Here is a 20,882-nt window from a genome sequence, read left to right on the forward strand (position 1 = left end):
ATGGCACTAATTAATCAAAGCCACCCTGAAGAGTTCATTCTACTAGGCTTTGCTGACCGTCCTTGGCTAGAGCTTCCTATATTCAATGTTCTTCTGATAACATACCCCATGGCCATGATGAGAAACATTGCCATCATTATGGTGTCCAAGTTAGACCCCTGTCTCCACAGTCCCATGTATTCTTTCCTCACCAATCTCTCCTTTTTGGACATGTGTTACACCACAAGCATTGAGCCTCAGATGCTGTTTAACCTGGGAAGCTCTAAAAAAGACCATCAGCTATATGGGGTGTGCAGTTCAGCTCTATTTCTTCCACATAATAGGGGGCACAGAATGTCTTCTCTTAGCTATCATGTCCTTTAACCGCTAGGTGGCCATCTGCAGACCTGTGCACTACACACTTATCATGAATCAGTGCATCTGTATTTTGTTAGTGTCCATTGTATGGCTGGGTGGAATCACTTATGCTGTCTCAGAGGTCACTGTAACACTACAATTGCCACTGTGTGGTGTCAATAAACTGGATCACTTGATATGTGAGATTCCAGTTCTGATAAAGACTGCTTGTGGTGAAAAGGAAGTTAATGAGCTCATACTTTCTGTAGTATGTATTTTTTTATTAGCTGTTCCTCTGTGTCTAATTCTTGCCGCATATGCTAGTATTGGACATGCTGTACTTAAGATGAAATCTTCTGAAGGAAGGAAAAAGGCCTTTGGGACATGTTCTTCTCATCTCATTGTAGTTTTCTTATTTTATGGCCCAGACATTAGTATGTACCTTCAGCCCCCCCTCTTCTATCACAAGGGACCAGCCCAAGTTCATGGCCCTCTTCTATAGAGTAGTGACACCTACAGCCAACCCCTTCATCTACACCCTGAGGAATAAGGATGTAAAGGGGGCATTAGGCAACTTGGTGAGGAGCATTTTGAGTTCCAAATAAAAATTTGAATTTATTTAGCAATTAGAATTAGGATTATAAAATTTTCTCTTATTACTCATTAAAGTCATGAAATCTCATGATACTTATTCTTACAACCCTTTTATTTCTTATGTTCCATGTAATCAAGTAGACAAGATTATGCTTGGTTGATCATTATGGAAACTCTTTCTGAAAAGAATTCTGTTTGGGTCAGTATATACCGAGTTAGTAACTTTCTTAAATAGTAAAAATATTGATAATAGAAATTATAATTACATTAGTTCAAGCAAATTACCATGAAAAGCTTGGCAATCATTCATCAGTGGGCTTCCTATCAGCGTCACTTGAGAAATATTATGTCATCTCTACAAGTTGCCCCAGGTTGGTGTCTACAGCTTGGCTGCACTGCATTTGGTGTAAAGCACTCTATACTGTCAAATATTCATGATTTAAAAAAATATGTCAACTTCCATTCATGTAGATGCTTTTGTGTCTTAAAGAATGCATTGGGGCTGGGGATGTGGCTCAGGTGGTAGCGCGCTCGTCTGGCATGCGTGCGGCCCGGGTTCGATCCCCAGCACCACATACCAACAAAGATGTTGTGTCCGCTGAGAACTAAAAAATAAATATTAAAATTTCTCTCTCTCTCTCTCTCTCTCACTCTCTCTTAAAAAAAAGAATGCATTGTTATTTTTGTATAGGAAGTATTTTTGCATGATTTTATATGGCTAAATAATTTATCATTAAATAGTGAAATGAGTAAAATAAAGAAAGAAAAAATGTGGATAAATCTCTCACCATTCTTCAGAAATATCATAAGTTAGAGTCTTTTGAATCAGGAAAAGAACAAATGAATTGATATAAGTAATAAAGTATAACCTGGAAATATGTCTGTGCATAAATTGGACGAGCAAGAACTGTCTTCTAATGGTGTGAAATAGTCAGTATGAGAAAACAGTAAACTGAATTCTGCATTGGAAATCAAATTTGTTACTTCAAAAAACAATATGAGTGTCTTTCTTATCAATGTATATTTTGGGGCTTAAGGATGCTCAAAGCCTATGTAACTAAAAGTTGAAAATACTAAAACAGTAGGGCTCACACCAGAAATTTAAAATTTTATCATAAAACCAATAACAAATTATGAGAATAATCAATGATTTGTACAATTATGTGGTATTGAATTCAAATATTAAGAATTAAACAAGATCTGTAGTGAAGAACTAAACCCTCATGAGATAATTAAGAGATTTATTTGGGACTTTCTTCCATGTGTTTTGATATGAGTAAGATCATGGTAAAAAAAATTGGAAAAGAAATCTCATATTATTCCATACAGGAATAGATTGCATCCCAAATACACTCTGAAAAATAACAGCATGTAGTGTTTATGCAGTTCTTAAAACTAATTAACTTTGACATATTTTTTTAAACTTCTAAGGAACTTTAAAACTCACAGGTTTCTGACTAATTGCCATAAAATATTATTTTACATACACACATACACACACACACACACATACACACACACAATTTAACAAAGTTAGATGATAGCTTTAACAACATTTATTGGGTAAAGTATTCTTTGTCTAACTTATTATGTATTGAGAAATTCAGTGAATTTTGGGTCTGGAGCAAAACCCTGTAATATCTGTGCCTTGAACACAGCCACAGAGACTAGTTACAGTTTTTCTGAGTGATTTCTTCAATTGTCTTCCTTCCTGGGATAGTTAATGTGTATATGAACTTTTAGGCCTATAGAGACTACTCATTTTAGAAGCTTGAGTGGCATCCAGACTCTGTGATAAATGAAGACTACTAAAAACTGTATACAAAATCTCAGGATAAAAGATAATGAGAAAGTGATGGGAAAGCATGCAGACATGTTTTATTTGTATTAAACTGTTTCACATTTCTAAGGTTCACATGTTCAGCATATTCTAGCATAAAAATCATGGTAGCTAACTTTTGAGAAATCGGTTGAAGGAAAGGCACATGCTATATTTGAAGCTGAAAATGTGCCCTAGCCTCTACATAGAGCATGTTCAATCCTGATATTGTCTTCTTAATAAAGATGATCTAAAATTTTTCTCATTTTCTCAAGCAAGAATTTCCTACAGAACAAATGGAAAACAGCCAAACATTTTAACTTTTGTTGTAAATACACTAAGATTCATTTTTGAAAATCTTTATGGGAGAATTCAAGGTGGTTGGCTTCACACTACAGGGTTCCTCATGTCTGCATAGCATAACACCAGCAAGGCAAAAAATGCATCCTTCTCTGCTGGGGATATTTAATTACAGCTATTTAAAAATGCCTGATGTTTCCTCTTAATTCACAGAGTGAATTAATCTCTAGTTTATCTCCTTGTGAAGAGAAAAAAAAATAACTAGTAACTATTTATTGTCAAAGGCTAAAGTGAGCAGATATCTTACTCCGTGAACTCTTTCCTTGTGGATAACACTTATAATGCAGCATTGGGCCAGCACCCCAATGTTGTTATTACCTCCAATCCTCAAATCATTCCAGTAGCACCAGTATTATCATTTAACCCATTCAGAATGATAAACAGAAGGATTTTGTAAGAGGTTCTATAAGATATGGGACTTAAAAGAGACATTTTGTCTTCATATATTCCAGAAATTATTAATAAACACAGTGATCTTTATGTATAATCATTCTGCTTTACAGGGGATTTGAAAAGACAAGCTGCAGAAGAATACATAAAATGCCATTTGCTTCAAGTTTAAATACCTTCAAACTGTAATTTTATGTTATGTAGATATATATTAGTAATAAATACAATGTAAAGATATTAAGGAGAAAATAAAATTAATTATAATGATTACCTTGGTGAAAAGGGAATGTTATTGGGAAGAAGTAAATACGAGCTTTGTTGCATGGTAATAGTTCACTTTATTTACTAAGCTGTTAGTGGATTTTATATTAGTTAATATATTAATAATTAATTCATATTAATAATTAACATTATTAATATTATTAATTAATAATAAATGTAATATTAGATGTTGAGAGCCACAGCCGATGGGGCCCCAGCAAACTTCCAACTGATTGGCTCACAGCGGCCCCAGCAAACTTCCAGCTGCCAGCTGATTGGCTCCTCTGTGGTAATGCTTATTGCGCTGTTTCCCAGCCCTTTCAGACCACAGAGCTGCTCATTGGGGGACTCTTTTGGCTCCACCCATGCAACCCAGCCAATTGGCCTCAAGAGCGGAGGAGTGGGGTGCTGAGAGGCTGGCCCGAAGCCGGTGGTGGCAGTTGGGCTCTGAGGGAATTCCTGAAGAGCTCCTGTGGTGCAGCGTGTGTGTTCTAAAAATAAAGTTCATTTCTGCTTGACAAGTGGCTCGTGAATTGTGCCCAGCCAGACTGCGGCAATCAAATATTTCATAAAATTTTTAAAAATGATGGCAAAATCAAACCACAGATTCAGTAAATGTCCACTTCTGAGCAGAATTAACTTAATCAAAATTTGAACTTTTTCCTCTTGTGTTAATTTTTCATGGAGAACTCTCCATGTGCTCTATGTGTGACTTTAGTGAGAGGTGATTAATCTTAAAAGTAGATACCATAGGAGCATGTATTCATGGTACATTGATTTACTGTGTCTAATAATTGGTTGAAACATCATACCCCAATATTTTACATGGTTTCTCATTTCCTGTTCAGGCCTGGTCTTAGGTATGACATTTATATTTAATAATAGAATGTTGTGTTACATGCCCAGCTTTCTGGTTTTGGTGGAACTGATAACTCATTTCACTGTAGGTAACTCAAATTTTTACTTAATGGCCCATGGTCAACCTTCCAGTCTGACTACTGGCCAATAACAATCTAAGAAGTGCCTTTTAAGTAGTGAATGGTTGTCAGTATGAGCTGTGATTCTGCCATTAGAGATTGCCACAGGCTTTGAATAAAATTCTTCTTTTCCATAAATACTTCATGTGCCTTGGATCTTTTAAGGCACATGACCATGTTATTTGTTAATCAAAGAAGGGTATTTCTAGGAGTAAAAAGAAATATATTGAAAATAATACCTAAAATAAGACCTCCTATTCATATTAGAATCTTTTTCAACTTCTTCTTCCAAAACTGCTTCTCATCATAACAAACTCCCTAACAAAAGTCCTATCTTTTCTTCATTTCTCTTTACTTAAGACACCATCATTGTCTTTGACTCATCTCATTCACAGAGGACCAAGTTCAATAAAATTTCTCTGACCTCCTGATGAGTCTCTCATACTTCTTTTATCTTTTAAATTTTTAGCACTTTTATCTTAGGCAAGGGCTTCATTTAATTTCCAGTGTTTTCATAAACTAAACTACTTTTTATTATTCCAAATATAATCATAAATTAAAGGTTTCACTAATTGCAGAAATTAAAATCCTATAAGTTCTCATCACCAAATGAAATGTACATTTTATTTATAATTGCCTCTTATATTTTAAAATTTTGAATTGGTTCATTTTAGTTCTGCATAGAATTAGAACTTATTCTAAAATAATTATTAAAACACGGAATATAATTTGCTCTAATTCAATCCCCAGTACTTCCCTTTCACTCTGTTCCTCCTTCTTACTACACTATTCCCTTCCCTTTACTCTATATACTTAGAAGTGGGTTTTTTGTTTGTTTGTTGTTTGTTTGTTTTAGTGTCTTGTGAATATACATGATGGTGAGATTCAGGGTATTAATATTCCAAATGTATAAAGAACTTAAAAAATTGACACTAAAATGACACAAGTAACCCAATTAATAAATGGGCAAAAGAACTAAATAGACACTTCTCAAAAGAAGAAATACAAATGGCCACAAATATATAGAAAAATGTTCAACATCTCTAGCAATCAGGGAAATGCAAATCAAAACTACATTGAGATTTCATCTCACTCCAGTAGAAATGGCAACTATCAGGAATATAAATAGTAAATATTGGCAAGGATGTGGAGGAAAAGATACACTCATGCATTGTTGGTGGGACTGCAAATTCATGGAACTGTTCTAGAAAATAGTATAGAGACTCTGCTAAGAACTAGGGATGGAAACAACACATGTTCCACTCTGGCATATATTTAAAAGATCTAAACTCAACATTCTATAGGAGTACAACCACATCAATATTTACAGAAGCATAATTGGCAATAGTCAATAGCCAAACTATGGAACCAACTTAAGTACCTTTCAACAGAGGAATGGATAAAGAAAATGTTTCTCTCTCTCTCTCTCTCTCTCTCTCTCTCTCTCTCTCTCTCTCTCTCTCTCCACACACACACACACACACACACACACACACACACATATGGAATATTACTCAATAATAAAGAATAATGAAGATGGCATTTACTGGTAAATATATGGTACTGGAAGCTATCATGCTAAGTGAAATAAGCTAGACTCAGATGCAAAGTTCTAATGTTTTCTCTGATATGCAGAAGCTAATCCAAAATAAGGCAGGGGAGAGAGAGAGAGAGAGAGAGAGAGAGAGAGAGAGAGAGAGAGAGAGAGAGAATGAGAGAGAGGCAGGCAGACATGTATTTGTTTCCACCACCCCTATTAGAGTACTGTTCATTTCTTGCTTGCTGGTATTATGCTATGCAGATCTGAGGATGTCTATAGCACTGCAGCTTCTCCTGGTTTTGAAAGATCCTTTCTGTTCTTGGTTTGCTGTGTGTTAATAATAAAAAATGTTTTGCAATTTTGTCCAAAGCTTTTAATGCCTCTCTTGGGAGTATCTTATGACTTTCTTCCTTTATTCTGTTAACATAATGAGTTGCAATGACTGATTTTTAGACATTAAACTGTACTTCTTCATATAGAAAAGTACGCAACTTGATCTTGTTTCAGAACCTTTTGTTGCTCAATGTGATCTGTTAATGTTTTATTAAGAATGATTGAGTCTCAAATTATGGGTGTTTGTAAGAAGTATTTGTCTTTCTTGTGATGTCTCCAAATACTTTATGTGCCTATATGATGATAGTTTCACTAAATGATTTAGAAAGTGTTCCCCTACCCTATTTCAGATAGTCTGTTTAGGTGTGGTACCATTTCTTATTAAATGTTAAAAATAATTTACCAACATTGACATATGGATATGTAATTCTCTTTATGAGAAATTTTAAAATAAATGTTTAATTATTTTCATTGGCATAGAGGGATTTGGATTTTCCATTTCTTTTAAAGTCTATGTTAGGTATTGATATCTTCCAAGGAACTCATCAATCTCCCTTGTTTTCCAATTTGTTCATAACATCCATAATATACTTTTAGCATTTAGAACACTGCTATGATACAAACTGACCCCTACTTTAGTTTGTATTTATCTCTACTTTATTTATCAAACCAAAGAGATGTTTTTCAATTTTAAGATATTTCCAAGGAATGAAGTTATTTTTTCATATATTGTTTTTAATTATTTTGTTTTGTGTTTCGCAGATTTTTGTTCTTGTATTTTTTGTCTATTTTTTCTCCTAACTTTGAGTTCAATTTGATCTTTACTTTTAGACTTATATGGTGAATACTTAAATCATTTCTTCATTTTACCACAAATATTTAAAATGTATACATTACAAATGTATACATTTCTCACTAAGTACTAATTCAGCTTCATCTCACACATTTTGACTTTTTAAATTTTCATTTTGTCTTTCTAATAATCAATGTTTTACAATTTGCTCTGTGATTTTCCCATTGATGAAAGAGTACAGTAGGCATCAGAGTGGCAAAAAAAAGGAGGGGGGGTGGAAAGTATAGGGTTCCAGTGGAGCTGATATTATCATGTAGATCTAAAAATATTTGCTTGTTATAATCATATCACTTCTATCTCCTCTATATAACTCACACAAGTTTTAAAAATGTGGATTTAGACCAGAGTTGATGCATAAATCTAGCATCTACAATAAATGCAAGTGCTTCACAAATGTAGGTCATTCTAGTCTCCTCAATTGGAGTCCCCTTGGATCCATGAGTGATGTAGAATCAGTTGAGATGGGTATGTGGGAAAACCAATGTAGTAAAATTTCTTGTAATGGTAAAGCACCTCATTAACTGTCCCATTAAGGGCATCTTTAATCTGTCACATCCTAAACATGTCTTTATCATGCTAGGTCTGATAACTTATATAGAAGAGAGTAAGCAACTTACCTTAATTAGGGCAAAATGTTTTGTTTTTCGGATAGAGATATGTATCCTTAATTGTATCTGTAATTGATATCTGTATCTGTAAACATTTACATTTATTTCTTTTACTTTCTATTTCTGTTCCATTTTTATTTCTATCTATCTCCATTAGCTATCCATCATCAATCTTGTGATAGCATAGTAGAAACTCATGACAGAAACATACAAATATTGAACATTTTTTTCCTCCAGCAGGTGATTGTGTAGAAGAAGATCAAGTCACTACTTCCAATGAATGTGTAAGAGATAGCATGGGACTAAAGGTTACAGGAATAATAAAGATGATGAAGACAAAGGCCTTAATGGGTTTAGTACCCACATAGTTCAGCAGCATTTATATCTAGAGTACCAACATGGGAGCATTGATAAACATAACTGGTAACTGATGCCAGCCAGGGCAGCTCTTTACAGAGTACACAACATATTTGCCACATATTGGAGGGACAAGTGCATGGAATACTAAATACATGGCATATGTTAAGGGCAAACCACTCCCTCATACTAGGCATCTAGTGGCAAACCACTTATCTTGTAGGCACAACCCTGGGCTTGAGGCCACATGTTGCAGTCCCTGTACTTGCCCTGTGGCCCACTCCTAGAATGGACACTGCAAAACAGTTGGCCAGAAATTGTATTTGGTGGCTGCTTGTAATCTGCTTAGCTACTGTCTGAGTATTTATACATGGTAACTGCACAATAAAATCAGACCTGCTTGCTGCTTGGTCTCCAGAGGTTTTGATTTGCGACTCTGCAGCCACACTCTTCTCTACCCTGTTCTGAGGACCTCCTCACTGGAGGAGAGAGAGCCCACACAATATATCTTGACATCTAGGAGGATACATATTATCATTTTCCATGCCAGGATAGTGCTGATGGCAAACATAGCTAGGTACCAGATAAAATCCTACAATACTGAAGAGAGAGAGCCTGTGGTGAATCATATATACAATAATGAAATCAATCACTCCCTAAGAAACATTGGCAGAGAAACTGGAAATTGAAGCTGAAAGCAAGAAGTTATTCATGTTTCCAAGGAGAGTGAACAAGTAAAATGTGAGTAAAATCACAAAAATAATCATTTCTAGCAGGGGATATTCAGAGAAATTGCCAAAATAAAGTTTTTTAAAGCTATGTTCCTGTTCTTTTACATACCTGTAGTCTTTCTTTAACTTTTGGAAAGAAGATGTGTGTCTGTGAAAAAAACAAAATTAAAAACTTCAAACTGTGATAACCATGAGGATAGTAAAACTTCAACTTGAAGTTTCATCATATGATGTTAAATGATTGTGACATATGAGAAATTAGACTTGCCTTCCTTTCTTTTTGTCAGTTATATAAAATAAGCTTTCAATATCTGAATACCTTCTAGGAAAATAAAAGTCAATATTTTATATATTTTCTTTTTATAATTGGAAAATTGGAATTTTATTTTTTCATATGTATGAAACCCAAATGATGCCTCCTTATGTGTCATTAACATTCTGTATTTTATATGTAGATAAAAGAACCAAGTTCATGTTAATGATCAATTTAAATAAATAATTTGATATCCTGATCTACTGGATCTAGTCCAGATGTGAACCAATAGGCAATACCTAGGCATAAGATGGAAATTTTTGATATATCCTGTCAGTTTTCTCTGTTATTTTTAGCATTATATCTGACATTTATATTTACAAGATGAGAATGAACAGCTTGTAGCATTTTAATCATGTACTCTGTCCCATCAATACCTCAGTGGTAACATTGTAGTTTGCATCATTAGGTTGTGTTTTTACCCTTGAAATGTAAAATTTTTCTGAAAGCTTATGAGAATAAAAATAATGGGAAATGAAATCATATCAAGCAAAACTGTACACCAATTTCTAGAAGTCAACATCTGCCATGATCTTCACAGTGGTTAATACAGAAACTGGACAAGGGGTGATGGGGGATTATAAAAGGCAAACAGATTCACAAAACTGGGTAACTGATGCCCAGTGGGTAGCTCAGCCCTAGTGGGCATTTCACTCTCGTAGAGATATAATGACCAAGAGTCAGCTCAGCATGTTTATTATGTAGGTTTTAACATCAAACATATTTTGTGTGAGAAAATTTCTTCAAATCACATATAACCAAGGATGGAGACTAATGGCCTAATTATAATTAACAGCTTGCACTCATAATTCTGTAACCCTGAGCAGCTGGCATCTGAACTTCAGGTCAAGAACTGGTTGGAAGGGAACCTCCTTTTGAATAGGGCATCACCAGAACAACTGGTCAATCTCAACTGGTGCCTTTGCCCCAAGAGTTCCCAGAAGAGGTATCACTTCTATCAACAGACAGTTCAAGGACCATAATTGAAATCACTGCTCTGATGAACACCAATTGAGCCTCCTTCCATTATACTTTGTATTTGTACATGCTCTACTCTAATTCACATTCATCTCAAGCGCTCATTTTACTAGAATTCTGAAGGAATCAATTGATGTCATTTATTCATTGTATTTGTCAGATGTGCCTAGTTTCTTACATTTTGTGATCTTAAATTTAAATACTTTGTATTGGCTTCATATCTTTGAGGCTATGGACTGTAAGAATTGCCAAAAGTCAGATTTGTTCAAAGTCACAAATGAAGCTTTTGTCCCAGGGTCTTAAGCACTTAGACCTTTCTTCAAACCCAAGGACACCAATTGCCAGGGTTTGCTCGAGACTAAAACACTCAGGAACACTCAGGGGTCACTCCAGGGGACCTGGGCTGACTGGGCCACGTGAAATAGACACACAAGAGACAGAAATCCCTTTTTCTTTGAGGGTGTTGTGACAGCTCCTCTGACCTTAAGGGGTCCTCAGAAAGAGAGAGAGAGAGAGAGAGAGAGAGAGAGAGAGAGAGAGAGAGAGAGAGAGAGAGCGCCCACAAATGCTGACCCCTTTTATTGAGGCGAAGCTATTCAAATAAGACAAAGGGTCAGGTTTCAGGGGGTTGAGTCTAGCTTCATGATGTCTGCTGTCAGCAGGTTGACTGACATCTAGGTAGGCCACACCCAAGGGCACAGTAAGAGAGGAGACACACAAAAAGTGCTTCCATGGAACATTCTATCCCAAACAGGGCAAGGGGTAATATCACAAAGGAACAGGTGAGCACAGCTCCACCCATGGGGCTGTAGGAAGGCACATACCCTATGTATGAAGACACCATCCCTGGAACCCAGGAAGGACAGGGCAGTCTGGCATGGCTGCTGCCAGATGCCTCAATCACCCAGCCAGGGAGTGACTCAGTCACCACATGCAGGTTGGTCTCCCACACACATATTTTCCTTTCTTTCTTTCTTTCTTTCTTTCTTTCTTTCTTTCTTTCTTTCTTTCTTTCTTTCTTTTTTTTTGTTTGTTTGTTTTTGCATTTTTTATTTGTTCTATTATAGTTAAAGCAACATCCCGAGGTTTCATAAATTAACTTCCAGACCACTTATGTATAATCTAATCAAGCCTTTATTGAAGCACACTGGTGGCTACTGACCAGAACATAAAGCTTTTCCCCTGATCAGCCCTGAACAATTATAAGGGCTCCCCTTTTAAGCCTGGAAACCACAAAAGGGACTTTTGGGTATTTAGCCAATGCAAGCAAGCCAACATACAGAAGCTAGAGAGCGCAGTCAGGTGACAAGAAGTTTAAAAATTAGTCCAGGCATTCCAATTACAGAAAGAGAACCCCATTACCAGAGTTGCAGAAACAATGCCCCATTAGGTAGTTCCATGTTCTTAAGGGTTTCTATGGCAAAAGGAAAAAAACAACTTGCCCCAGTCATGATCTTGCAATTTCGCATGGCTATTTTACAAAGTTGAGTTATTAAATAAAATGAACTCACTTTGGCTTGACTATCACAGTTCATTTTTTTTAAGAGAGAGTGAGAAGAGAGAGAGAGAGAGAGAGAGAGAGAGAGAGAATTTTTAATATTTATTTTCTAGTTCTCGGCGGACACAACATCTTTGTTGGTATGTGGTGCTGAGGATGGAACCTGGACCGCACGCATGCCAGACGGGCGCGCTACCGCCTGAGCCACATCCCCAGCCCCTATCACAGTTCATTTTAGATGTACTTGACAGTAGAGTGTATTTTGACACACTACATGTACATAAAGTATAACTTATTCTAATTAGAATCCCATTGTTGTAGTTTTACATGATGTAAAGTTTCACTGTTCATTCTTTTCCTAATCATATTCTTTTAATTTCTTTCTTTTGTCTAATTTCTCTGGATAGTTTTAAGAATTAGGTTGAATAAAATTGGTGAATGTTTCAAATTTTCCCCATTTAGGATGCTGTTGGCCTTGGGGTTTTACAACGTTGAGGTATATTTCTACTATCTCTACTTTTTCTAGTGTTTTGTATATGAATGTATGCTGAATTTTTTCAAATCCATTTTCTGCATCTATTAAGACAATCATGTAATTCTTGTCTTTAAGTCCACTAATGTGATGAATCATATTTATTGATTTCTATATGTTGAACATATTTTCTTTATATCTTATATCTCAAGTATGTTCTCAAGAAAAAAATGCAAACTTTAGCAATAACTAAAGCATGTTTTATAAAGATGTTTCATCAACATTAAATCACAATATTGCACATAAAATTTTAACTTTGCTGTCCTCCAATAGATTTACAAAGCTCAAAAATTGTTTCCCAAGTTTAGTGAACATAGTATGAAGGATTTTAGAACTTGGTACAATCTGCTATGGCCCAAGTGGTCATACTTAATTTAGTTTTTATAACTGAGTAAATTTTACTAGCACTGACAGATTCTAATATCACTATCATGCTAATAACAACATATATACATTGAATGATTTTTACCTTAGTTACTACTAAGAATGTTTATGTATTTCCATACCATGTTTTAAGACATTTTATTTTATTTCATTTTGATTGGCATATATTAACTGTACATATAGAAAAGCATAAGTACTGATTACTCCATATTTTTATTTCTAAGTTTCTAGTCTAGATAAGAACTATGAATTTAGCAGTGCTCTAACTGCTCTCAACATGTTCCTCCCCACTGTCCTGCTCTTCAAAGTCTTCCCTTTTTTTGTGAAGAGTCACTAAAGTTTGATTTTTTTTTGCTTTAAAAATTTCCCTTTTCATTTCATCATTCTTTCCTTATCTCATCCTTCCTCCCTTTCCCTCAGTCCCCTTTATTTCCAAATTTAGATTTATACATCCTTTAGGAATCATTGTAGCAGTCTTTTCTTGAATTTTGTAGCTTTTTATATCATCAATATCCATAAAGTCATGGGAATATTTTTGTATATCTTTTTGCTATTGTCACTATTTTATTTTACAGTAGAAAAAAACATTCAGTTCAACTAAATCAGTTGATAAGCACATCTAATTGAATACAAATATCCTTCACCCTGCATAAACAATTTGAAATCACTGGTAAATTTTATATTCTTCCTCCTGGATTTTCATCTATCTGAATGATTATTGGGATTGCAATTATTAAGGTTTCTATGATCACATTAATGGAAATAACCCAAAAGTTTAGGAAAAAAATCTGAAGTCACTCATATGATAACAAAGATGGATCTTTGTGGAAACTGTCTACCTTAGGTACATTAAGCATTTCTTCAATTACCATTTCTTTACCAAGTTCTATTCACCCTTGGATTAATAAAAATTTGACATTTAGCCAGGCATAGTGGTGCACACCTGTAATTCCCACTATTATCCCAGTTACTCAGGAGGCTGACACAGGAGGATCATGAATTCAAAGCCAGCTTCAACAATTTAGTAAGGTGCTAAGCAAATCAATGCAACCCTGTCTCTAAATATAATACAAAAAAAGGCTGGGGATATGGTTCAGTGTTTAGTGTCCCTGAGTTCAATCCCTGGTCAAAAAAAAAAATGAAACAAAACAAAACCCACCCTTTTCCCTTTATCCAGATTGAATATAAGTAGATATTTTTCCCTGAAAAACTTTGCTCTGAAGGTTATCTATCTACCTCTTATGCTTTCTTGTTTTTTCTTCCTCTCTTTTTCCCTCCCTCCTTTCTCCCTCCCTCTCAATATCTTTCTGTTATCCATCACTTTTATGGTGGATTTGAGAGTAGGTTGAAGATGCAGTGTTTCTTTCCCACTGGCTCTTTATTTTCTAAGAAAAAAAAAACATGACAGTATTTTGTATAATCTCTATACAATTACAAAAAGCAATCAGCAAACACAGTAAGGATGGAATATGATAGTCTAATCGATATTGTATATACATATTTTTAATTGCCTTGGAGAAATTAAATTTTGATAACATTTTTTTTTCCAAGCACAGTATCACACATTTGGATATCATGCCTCATTGACCTCTTTCCACCTCGACCAGTTCCCTAGACCTTGTTGACATCATTAAAGATTACAAGCACCTTTTTTTTTATCAATTTACTTCATGTCATGTTTTTTTTTTTTAATGAGCCTTTTGGGCATGGATATCACTGAAGCAACATCATGTGTGTTCAATATTTTTTTTGTTGTTTAGTCATTTACTGCAATAGATTTACATAAGCTCAAATTGTCTTAAGATGTGTCAGGACCTTATAACTGACTTCTGCTTATTTTTCTCATATTTCTATGAAAAAGAGCTGCTTCCAGGTGAGAAGGCTACTTAGAAAACCCCAGTAGAATGAAGTTAGTTTTGTGAAGTACCATTGAATTTTTCCACCATTTTTGGTTTTCTGTTATCGTAGGGACAAAAATCATATAAACTCAAAAAGTAAGTGGACTGCACTGAAGATGCATGTTTTGGAGGAGACAGTACCAATTAATGAGTGAATCTTGGTATGCTAAATGATTCTTAGGTAAAAAGGCACATCTGAAAGATCACTTTAATAAGGTACCAATAAATAATTTTGACTTTGGGTCTGTATATAATTATTTTTCTTAGTATGTACCTTTTGTGTATTTTGTTTGTAAATCAATAAATAGGAAGATGTTACTTATTTTCTGGATCATATATTACATTTGCATAAGAATAATTTTTGAAATGCACATTTACTATTAAAAGGATTATATTTTAAAATTCATCATTTGCAGTAATTTTGGTAGTATATTTATTTGATAGAAGTATCAGAAAAGAATAATTAAATTTTTAAATAACTGACACTACATTTTTGTGTAGTGTATACCTTTGTACTTTCACATATATCTCACTTAAAACAAAGATTTTTTACCCTGGGCTCCACTTAAGGCAGAATAAGAGATATTAACTTCTAAATCCCAGAACGAGAGACTTTAATGTAAGTAAGATCTTCACTTCATTTATTTATTGATTCAATCATTTATTTATATAAGAATGAACTCAGGGATATTTATGTTATAATTTGAGTTATGATTGAATGTGTGCTACTGATTTTGTTGCTCAGTTGTCCCAGCTTTGTCCTCTGGAGCTATTTCGGGTTGGCTGCTATGTTTCCCTAGGACATGTCTTCATTTTTGTGTTGTTGTTATTATTCTTTGTTAATTTTTGGCATCTCCTTAATATCTGGTACATCTGATACTGCTTCTCTAGGTTTATTTTATATATTCTTTTCCCAGGCTCAGCATCAGGCATTTCTCCAAGGATCCTTTGTTGTTTAAACTGTAGAATGATATTATGAAGTGATAGCTGTGGAGGCAGAAGGGGAAGATGGCAGAAGCTAAATAAGCAAGGGATCCCTATCTCCTTAAACCACAGTAAGGAAGCGGCAAACAAAAGCAGAATTGAGAAGTGGGTGACAAAATATATGCTTTATGACTTCACATTACATAGTCTGAGACCCAGAAAAACTGGAAGATAGGTAACCAGAGTAAAAAACAAAACTCAGTACCCTAACGGAATACCCGTGAATGAGGTGGAAGGGGCATCAGAGAAAGAAAGCGAGGGTGGTTGTGGACATTCTTTAAACACCCCAAATTAAAAACTGTTTGAAAATTATTTTTAAAAAACAGACAAAATATAAAACAGAAAATTTTTCTTACAATAGCACAGATTGCTGAAAACCAAATCATGAAAAGGAAGCTGAGTAGGGAGGCCCATGCAGCCATCTTGTGGAGTCTGCAGCCCATCAGTCACCCTCCTAAATCAGTACAGTGACTTCCCATGCATGACAGCTGCAAATTAAACCAGAGTTAAGCCTCCTTTCCATGGCCTCTCTTAAGAATCTGCCAAGGAAGAAATTCTAGAAGGACCATTACTAACACACATCTTGGAAATCCTCCACCCTCACTGCTAACAAGGAGACCATAGCAGGCAGGAGGGGACCTGTGCCAAGGGAAGAATAGGTCTAACCCTGTGCAGCCTCTACAACCCAGGCAAGGGTGAAAACCTCTGTGCAGGCTTACTTGACACAGAGGCTACAATGAAACAGCTTTAGTTCCAAAGGAAATTTGATTTACCACTATGGGAAGTCTAGGGTGGCAGCACCATGAGAGGGAAGCTGCCTGAATCCAATGACAAATAGACCTAGCAGGAAATTGCCAGAGTCTAAGAAGCAAAAAGGGCTGGATACCAGCCTAGGTGTTCCACAGCCTGAACTATAATAGCAACCTATAAGTGAGAGGGCAATGTTTCCATACTTGCAGAACCTTGTGCCAGACTTTTTAAGTAGGCAGAATCAATGCCCATTATTCATAACCTGGAACAGTGGAAACTAGAGTCCAGGTGAATAGCCAAACATTCTTCAGTATAGCACCTCAGAGAGTGCATACACCAATAGGAAAACTACTTCATCACAGAACAACTTCAGAAAACCCACAACCAGTGTGCTATCTCACACAGACCGCTACCAGAAACTTCACTACCACAAAAGGAATCTTAGCACAGGGGAACAGGTACACCAGTGACCCACAGCAAACACGGGGACATATCAGAGCCTGTATCCTGAACTTCTGCCACATTATAATCAGCCAACTCACAACACAGCACCCTCCAAGACTATAAACAACTCTGATGTCAATTTTGAAAATATAAATAACTTCTCGACTTGACTAATAATTGCTAATCCAATAATAGTATTAATTGAAATCTATCTTCCTATCTTTATTTTACTGGCTCTAGTTTATGCCAGCTTCTCTTAAACCCAACTCATTCTTTTGCACTGCCTGCTACTATCTCAAACAACACCAATTCATCTATTCTGCCTTTCCACCTTGGTGTACTTTACCTGTTTATAGCTTTCTTTCTTTCCCTTGTTCCTCTCCCCAATTTGCACAAACGTTCTACCTCCCTTCTTTTAACACTCCTTAAGATTATAGTAAGTTTACTAAATTTAACCACTAATTTTTGAAGTATTTCAGAATTTTATTATGTTTATACCTGAATTTGAGGAACTTCAAAAAATAATTGCAATGAATTTTTATCCTTACAAGGTTGAATAGCATGAGACTTGGCACAGAAGTGATTATAGTAAATAGGGCTCAGTTGTATCTCTTAAAGTGGAGCTGATATTGGGATCAGCAGAGGTCTCATGTTGAATTAAAATATCATCATCTAGATATCCATGAAAATGGAATGGTATTGGCCCCAAAACAGATATGAAGATCAATTGAAAAGAATAAAAGACACAGAGACAAACCCACATAAATACAGGTATCACATACTAAAGTCACCATAAAGTGGAGAAAAGAGCCTCTTCAACAAATGGTTCTGGGAAAACTGGAAGTCCATATGTAGGAGAATGAAATTGGTTTCTTATCTCACCCTGCACAAAACTCACACTAGAAGTGGATAAAGACCAAGGCATTGGACCAAAAACTATGTGTGCCTAGTACAAGAAAATGTAAGCTTAACTCTCCATCATGTCAGCTTAGGAACCAACTTCCTCAACAAGACTCTTAAAGCACAAAAGCAAAAATCAAGAACAAAGGAATGGGATGATATAAAACTATGAGCTCAGGAATTGCCTTCCTCAATAAGATTCTTAACATGTAAAAAGTAAAATTTAAAATAAATAAATAAATAAATAAATAAACCCAATAGTGCAATCTATAAATGGACAAAGGAACTGAACAGGCAATTCACAGAAGAAGAAATACAAATGGTCAACAAATATATGAAAAATGTTCAACACCTTTGCCATTAAAGAAATGCAAATTAAAACTACATTGAGATTCCATCTCACTCTATTTAGAATGGCAATTATAAAGAATACAAATAACAATAAATGTTAGTGAGAATGTAGGGGAATGTGTACACTCATACATTGCTGGTAGGACTGCAATTAGTACAACCACTCTGGAAAGAAGTATGGAGATTCCTCAAAAAACTAGAAATGGAACCACCATTTGACCCAGCAGCCCAGTCCTTGATATACATCCAAAAGATCTAAAATGAGCATATTACATTGACACAGTCATATCAATATATATAGCAGCTCAATTCACAAAGGATAAGCTAAGGAGATAAACTAGGTGTCCCTCAATAGATGAATGGATATAGAAAATGTGGTATATATACACAATGGAGTTTTAGTAAGCTATAAATAACTATGACTTTGTGGTATTTGCTGGTAAATAATGCTGAATGAATAAGCCAGTCCCCAAAAATATAAGGTTAAATATTTTCTTCAGTATGCATAACAATGCCAAATAAACAGCAAAGGATTTTTTAAAAAGAAAAGAAGCAAGAATGTAAGATTAAACAAAGGGAAATGAAAGGAAGGAGAAGGAATGGGATAGGGAAATCAGTGCAATGAATCTGACCTATCTTTCCTATATACATATATGAATATACCACAGTGAGTCTCACCATCATGGGCATTCACAAGACATTACTTTTAAGAATTGTAAGTAAATAGCAGAAGATTAATAGAATAAGGGGAAGGTAAGAGGGGATAGAATGTGGGGACAGGAAGGAGAAATACTACGCACACAATTACTTTTGTCTGTAGTCTTAAATTTTCCGATCAAAAAAACACTTTTTAAAATTATTTTAGGTCAGTATTATTTATATTCCATTCCTTTCAGTTTAGTTATGTCACACTTTAAATTTGTAATAAATATAAAATTAGAATAAATCCTATTTCATGTTCCTATATTATGCCAATACTATAATCTATTGTTATTTACAACTAAAAAGAACCAATAAAAACTGTGGCCAGGCAAATAAAAATAAAAAATAAAGAAATTGATGGTCAATTTTTATATGCATATTGTATGGAGTGACATTGATTCCTTGCTATTTCAGCAGGCAGAGCTATATAATATATTTATATGCACCAACTCATGTATACACATATGTAAGTGATTATTTCTATTTCTGTGTGTGTGTGTGTGTGTGTGTGTGTGTGTGTGTGTAAACCTGAGGTCACACTATTATCTCTGACTCTAACTCTGTAAATCCAGATAACTTCAGCTGTCCTTTCTTGCTTATCTGTACTTTTTCTTATCAACAGTGAGAAACCTATATCCTACTACCCATGATCCTCAGCTTTTTTTGTTTGGTTATAGTACTTGGGGGAAACAATTTCATATGTTTTCATATGTCTCATATTTTATTATGAGAAAAGAAAAGGCAGTTTGCTAGAGTGCAGTGTTTATTCACAATTACTTTTTTTCTGTAGTCTTAAATTTTCCTATTAAAACAACACTTTCTGGGCTGGGGATGTGGCTCAAGTGGTAGCTCCCAAACCAATAGCCAGTAGTTGTTCTTCAAATCTGTATCATTTTCAAGCACAATACAAAAAAAAATATTTCCTGGAAGAGACAAGGAGTGTAATATTATAACTAATAAATATTTATCAACAATATTACCATCTTTTGGTTTTGTCTACCTAGATATTTCTGGTGAATTGTTCATTAAAGAAGCCCCACTTCTCAGCTCAGAGGAAAGATCACATGACGTAAGACAGAAAGCAATTCTCTCTCATAAAGGATAGTCAACTTGGTCAAGATCATTTGACTTTAACATAAGGTATGGAAATGTTATAAGAAACCTAGGGACATATTAAATATAAATATATATATATATATATATATATATATTTATATATATATATATATATGAGCCAGCTAGAAAATTTCCTCATTGACTAATCAGTGACTATTCCAGCATCAAATTTAGGATACAATGCAAATCTAAAGTTTATATTAAAATATGATGTAACATAGATAGCTAGATAATAGATGATACAATATACACACACATAAACTATACACACACGAACACAAATAAACCTACACACACATATACACACAGGAAAAAGGGGAAAATTTTTAAAAAGTAATATAATGCCAACTATATTAGTATTCTATTGCAGCTTTCCCAAATTGCCAAAAATTTATTATTTAAAACATAAAAGTTTATTATGTTATATTTCTAGAAGAGACTAAATTAAGACTGCAGCACTGAATTCTTTCTGCCACCTTCAGACAGAATCTATTTCTTCACTTTTCTGCTTCTAGAAGACACTTTGTTCCTACCTCCTGGCCTCTGCCTCTATTTGTCAGCAACATAGTATCTCCTGTTCTTTCTACATTCTCCATCTTCCCCTGATAAGAATCTAGGACAGTATTTACATTTCAAGATCCTTTATTTAACCCCTTTGTAATGAGGGTCTATATGTAATTAAATGTTTCAGTGATCAGAATGTGAATATTTTGAGAAAGCAGGAGACATTATTCATCTGACCACATCAAGAAATAAATATGGATATAATTTTATAAATTTCCATCTGGCAACCACCACAGAAATCATTGTTCCCTGGAAGGATTATAAAGAATGTTTGTTAATAGACTTGTGGCTGGAGGTTACTCCAAAAAC

General features: G+C 34.9%; 1 pseudogene; it reads left to right on the plus strand.

The window, feature by feature from the left end:
* On the plus strand, positions 1 to 941 carry LOC106145424 (olfactory receptor 2B11-like; annotated as a pseudogene).
* Positions 942 to 20,882: the final 19,941 nt, after the last annotated feature.

Source organism: Ictidomys tridecemlineatus, chromosome 8, assembly GCF_052094955.1.
Source record: "Ictidomys tridecemlineatus isolate mIctTri1 chromosome 8, mIctTri1.hap1, whole genome shotgun sequence".
Lineage (NCBI taxonomy): Eukaryota > Metazoa > Chordata > Mammalia > Rodentia > Sciuridae > Ictidomys > Ictidomys tridecemlineatus.